Genomic DNA, 5332 nt, shown 5'->3' with positions numbered 1-5332 from the left:
GGGTGTTACGGTGGTGGTGCACTAGGGTAGCGGTGCCGCAAGACTTAAAGGAGGGCTGTGGCTATGGAAAAGCCGTAAGGTGCAACATCTGGGAGGTTGCATGGTGCACGGTGGGCTTTGGCTTTGGTGATGGTCGTTACGGTGGAGGAAGGGCCACGGTTCAACGGTAGTTGTGTTTGAATGTGGGACACAGCCACGGGTTCACATCCTTTGGTCCGTTCAGGTGCAGCGACGGAGGAATAACGGCTGGTTAGTGGAACACCTTCGATGATCGTGGTGTAGGGATGGCGACTGGAGAGGTTTGGCTTTGGGGAGACTTGAGTGATGAACAGAAACGGAATAAAGAAGGGAACTCAAAAACGGACTGGAAGTTCAAACTGACTAAACTTGAAGATAAAAGGAGATTTGGGAGTAGGAATTTTCGGAAGTGCATAAATTGAAAGTGAAAAACATTCGGAAAGATAAAATGTGTGTGGAAAGATGATGCTCATCTCAAATGACATCTTTGGGGTGGGGTGGGGGGGTAGGGGAGATTACTTGGTGTTCTGGCTGCGTGAAAACAGTGGTAAGAAAGAAAGGAGAAAAGAAAAGAATCCGCTGGGCCCCGGATGTTACAGCTGGTGGCTCACGGAGCAACGCAAATAGACGTGGGTGATGGTTCTCTACTGGACGTTGGTGTGGCATAGGAAGGTGATGGAGGTCCAGGCCTTACTGCCTTGCGTGGTGTGGAGAGGGAAAGGGTTGTGCATGTATTTGGGTGCTCTGGTTTTGATGGGTGTAAAACAGACACAATTCTTTGCTCTGCGATGGTGGTGGGAGGTTTGCTTCGTGCTAGACATGGGCAAGAGGCCGTTGCATGCGGGAGTTACTTCGGTTTCCGTTGGACTAGTTCCCACGTATAACACAGCGTCTACAACGTGATTTATTCGAGAAGAGTGAGGGAGGGAGGTAGAAAGTAGCTTAAAACACATTTATGAAATAAAATAAAATTAATAATAATAACAATAATGGTACTTGAAATAAAATTATACATGATATTAATAAATTTAGTACAATTCATAATATTAATATAAGTTTAAAATAAAATATTGTTTATGCTATTTTAAAATTTAATTATACAAATAATATATGGTCAAATTTAAGCTCAACATGACACAAATATAAATAAATAATAACCTATCAACTTATTTAAAAATTGGCCCATTAAACCTGATTCAAGCCCAATAAGACCATTTATATTGCGACCTTAGAATAATGGGCCGGATTGTTACACTACAACAAAGTTCAAACACCAAGGTTAGAATTTAGTGTGGGGAAACTCGAGGTTTTATTTTGGGATAATCATAAATCGAATAAAAATAAAAACAATACAAACATACACAAAATTTGTTATAGGTTGGTATGAGTTAGCTCAGTTTTCATAAAAAAGATTGTTTATGGTAAATATTTAAAATAATAATTAAAAAGTGTTTTGTATTTAAGTGATATTTGAGAATAAAATATGTAATAATACTTTAGAACAATTGTATTACTAAACAGACCATGTCTGAAGAAGAATCTTATATCTCAACTAAAAACATGATTACAATATAACAATCCTTGCTCTAAATTAAGAAATGTATCCATCTTTTCTCTTTTTGTTCTTACTTTACAAGTTTCAAAAGAAAACTCTCCTATTTTGATCCAAGTGATAGTATCTACCGTGCTTCGAATGTTGAGATGCTGATTCCATTTGCTGAATAAGTTGCATTGTTGCTGGATGAGAATCTGCATAGAAACCTGGCTGCCTTGGGATAGGCAATACAACTTCATTGCTTAACATTAGAACCACAGAAGACATGTTTGGTCTATCTTCAGGTCTATGCTGCACACACAACAGACCCACTTGAATTAGTCTTAACACTTCAGATCGTGTGTGCGCATCACCTACTGATTCATCGATCAGTTCCATTGCTCTGTCTACAATCCATAATCTCCATGCCTAAAACAAATTAAAAACCACATTTGTGAGTTGGGTTTCCATTAAATATGCACATCTTGATCTATTACAATATATTATCTTGGAGATAAATAATGTATTTATATTCAAATTGAGATAAATAATGTTTTTTACATTATTTATATAAATAATGTATTTATATAATGTATTACAATATATTATCTTGATCTCTTCAAGTTGTTTTTTACGCACTATATATAAATAATGTATTTAGCAATCATATATATAATATAATATATAAAATAAGAGATTCCAACGAAGGAAATGTTTCATTTGTTAATATGTAAGGAAAATTATCTCAACTGATCAAGGATTCTAATTAATTTTTTTTAATTCTTATTTTGGATTATTTTGAGTTATCTCATTTGTTAATATGTTTAAATTTCATTATACGAATATATATATATATATATATATATATGACACGGTAATTTAATCTTATAGTAAAATATTATGTCATTAATTTTTTTATATTGGCATTTATTTGTAATACTAATTTAAATCTCAGTTCTATTTTTTATCATTTGCATAGTTTATTTTTTAAATGAATAAATACTAAATTTACATTAAAATCTTTTATTTAATAGTAAATTCTATTATTTTAAAAATATATATATATATATATATATATATATATATATATATATATAAGAGCACACTTTAATATTGTATCTAATATTATTTTTTAAAATTAGTATAAGTGCTAATCACTTAAATAAATATTGCTTATCAACATAAACAGTAGGTCATATAAGAAAGCTGTCAATGCTAAAAACCTACTTCATCAACAGGAGAAGTAGATTAGTAATAAATTATATAACATGCAAATTATAATATAACATTATTTTATATAAATTATAATTTATATATAAATTTATATATGTGATTTAAAATTTCTATTCATTCTTTATATAAAAAAAGAGAAATGTAAAATAATTAAGTTTAAATCTATTTGCCAACTACATTTATGAATACAATTATTCAAATAAAATATTATTTCTTTATCAATTTAAATTTATTATGAAACATTAAAATAAAATAATAATATCTTATAAAAATTTTAGTGTTTTATTTCTTTATAAAAATTATACCATTTTTTAAAAATAATTGCTTTATTAAATTATAAAAACGTACTTTGCACGTTGGTGTGTGTAGGTTTGTTTCCAATGCTTTGCCAACTACATTAAAATTTCGAATACTAATAAGTTTAAATCTATTTGCCAACTACATTTATGAATACAATTATTCAAATAAAATATTATTTCTTTATCAATTTAAATTTATTATGAAACATTAAAATAAAATAATAATATCTTATAAAAATTTTAGTGTTTTATTTCTTTATAAAAATTATACCATTTTTTAAAAATAATTGCTTTATTAAATTATAAAAACGTACTTTGCAGTTGGTGTGGGTAGGTTTGTTTCCAATGCTTTGCCAACTACATTAAAATTTCGAATACTAATAAAAGAACTTTGTTCTCTAAGAAAAAGGGGCACTTACAAAGGGTGTTAAAAATGCACATCAGTAAAGGCTGGCCAAAAACTCATTGATTTCTATATCTATTAAAGAGAATAATTATGGATCTCTTTAATGAGCGGGACAATTCCTATTTAAAAGTTTTTTTTAATACTTTTCTTTAAGCCAAAAGATTTTTTTTTTTTTTGTACTTTGCGCTAATTACTATTTTTATTTTATAAATGATATATACAGTCTCAGTAGTACTGTTATTATTTATTTAATTCACAAAAAATGTTACTCATCATTTCATATCATATATTTTATATATGTTAATATTATTTTTTTATTTTTTTATTTTTTATTTTTATTAAACTATTAAGTTGTTCTACTTATCATCTATAGACTACATATTTATTATAAATAAATAAATAAAATAAGTATGGTGTGTAGAAATAATAAGTAGAAATTATCATTGATTAATCTACTATTCAAAATTTATTTTATAGGAGCATTGACCATATGTTAAAAGCGTTGCGAAGAAATTATCAAAAAAAATTTGGAGGATTCAAGTTTATATAGATCCACAGAAATTGAAGAAGAAAAAATATAGGCACTTTAATGTCATTTTTATTGAAGTAATGCAAGATGAGGAAAATATTGGATCGTCATCCCAGAATTAAAATTATTTCAAATAGCTTTCATAAAACTATAAGCGATGTTTATTTATAGGATCATATTATAGATTCTATTAATGCTCTTCTTTTATAATATATCACAACGTGTAATTATTTATTAATTATATAAACATTACATCGTTAGTTATTTAATTAATCAAAAACATTACGTTTTTATTAATAAAAAATTAGTTCTTAACAAAAAATAAATAAATATAAATTAAGCAAACGTGCATTGCACGTTGCTTTCACCTATTATATATATATATATATGTATATATAGAGCTTTATTACCATAGTATGCTGCAGTAATATCCTTTATCATAGAGAAAAAAGTCTTGTATATATAAATCTCATTGATTAATCAAATCTATAAGGCTAGCTGGTTAACGATCAAGATTTTAGTGCACTCGATATATATAAGTTTGTAAGGCATATATTTATATCTATCATGTAGAATGAATTAGTTTAGAGAATAAATGTGATCCATCCGGCCGATCCGATTAATTGTACGGACGGTTTATGAATAGATATGCACCAAGTGATCCTTAATTAATTTGGGCGTGTACTATAGCTAGCTAGGTGATATTGGACTATATATACATTAATGCAAGGCTTTGTATGAAATTAGCTTAAATTAAATGTGATTAATATTGCATCATATCTATGTCGTGATATATACAAAAATTCTATGTACAATCACTTTTGTGTACTTTTATGTACTTAACTAATGTGATTGGCTGCATTAATTTTTTTTAATATAAGATAACAATTTTGGCCAATCACATCAATAGAATGAACAATAAATATGCAAAAATGATAGTTAATTACTAAATTAGGATACTAATTAATAATTGTTTGCCATGCATACAGGCTACTAACTATTAGTTAATCTCCCTAGCTAGCTAGCTAGCTAGCGATTGGGCATTAGAAGTAGATCTAAGATCAGAAAATCACCGGACAAATGCCATTCAGTTGAGTGAGAGCTAGCTTCAAGGACGAAGACAAGCTAAGAATAGATCGAAGTCATTGAATTAGTTGAATAAACTATAAATACCATAAAACATATTAAAGGTGTTGCATAAGATTAGGAAATGATTGATTGACAGTTTCAACAAGTTTAGACGGTTTAGATTCAACACCCATGCATTATAAATAGTTGTGCTAACCAAAGGATCTTTTCATCGATCATTTATA

This window comes from Carya illinoinensis, chromosome 3 (genome assembly GCF_018687715.1).
Source record: "Carya illinoinensis cultivar Pawnee chromosome 3, C.illinoinensisPawnee_v1, whole genome shotgun sequence".
Lineage (NCBI taxonomy): Eukaryota > Viridiplantae > Streptophyta > Magnoliopsida > Fagales > Juglandaceae > Carya > Carya illinoinensis.
This window is presented reverse-complemented; position numbering follows the sequence as displayed.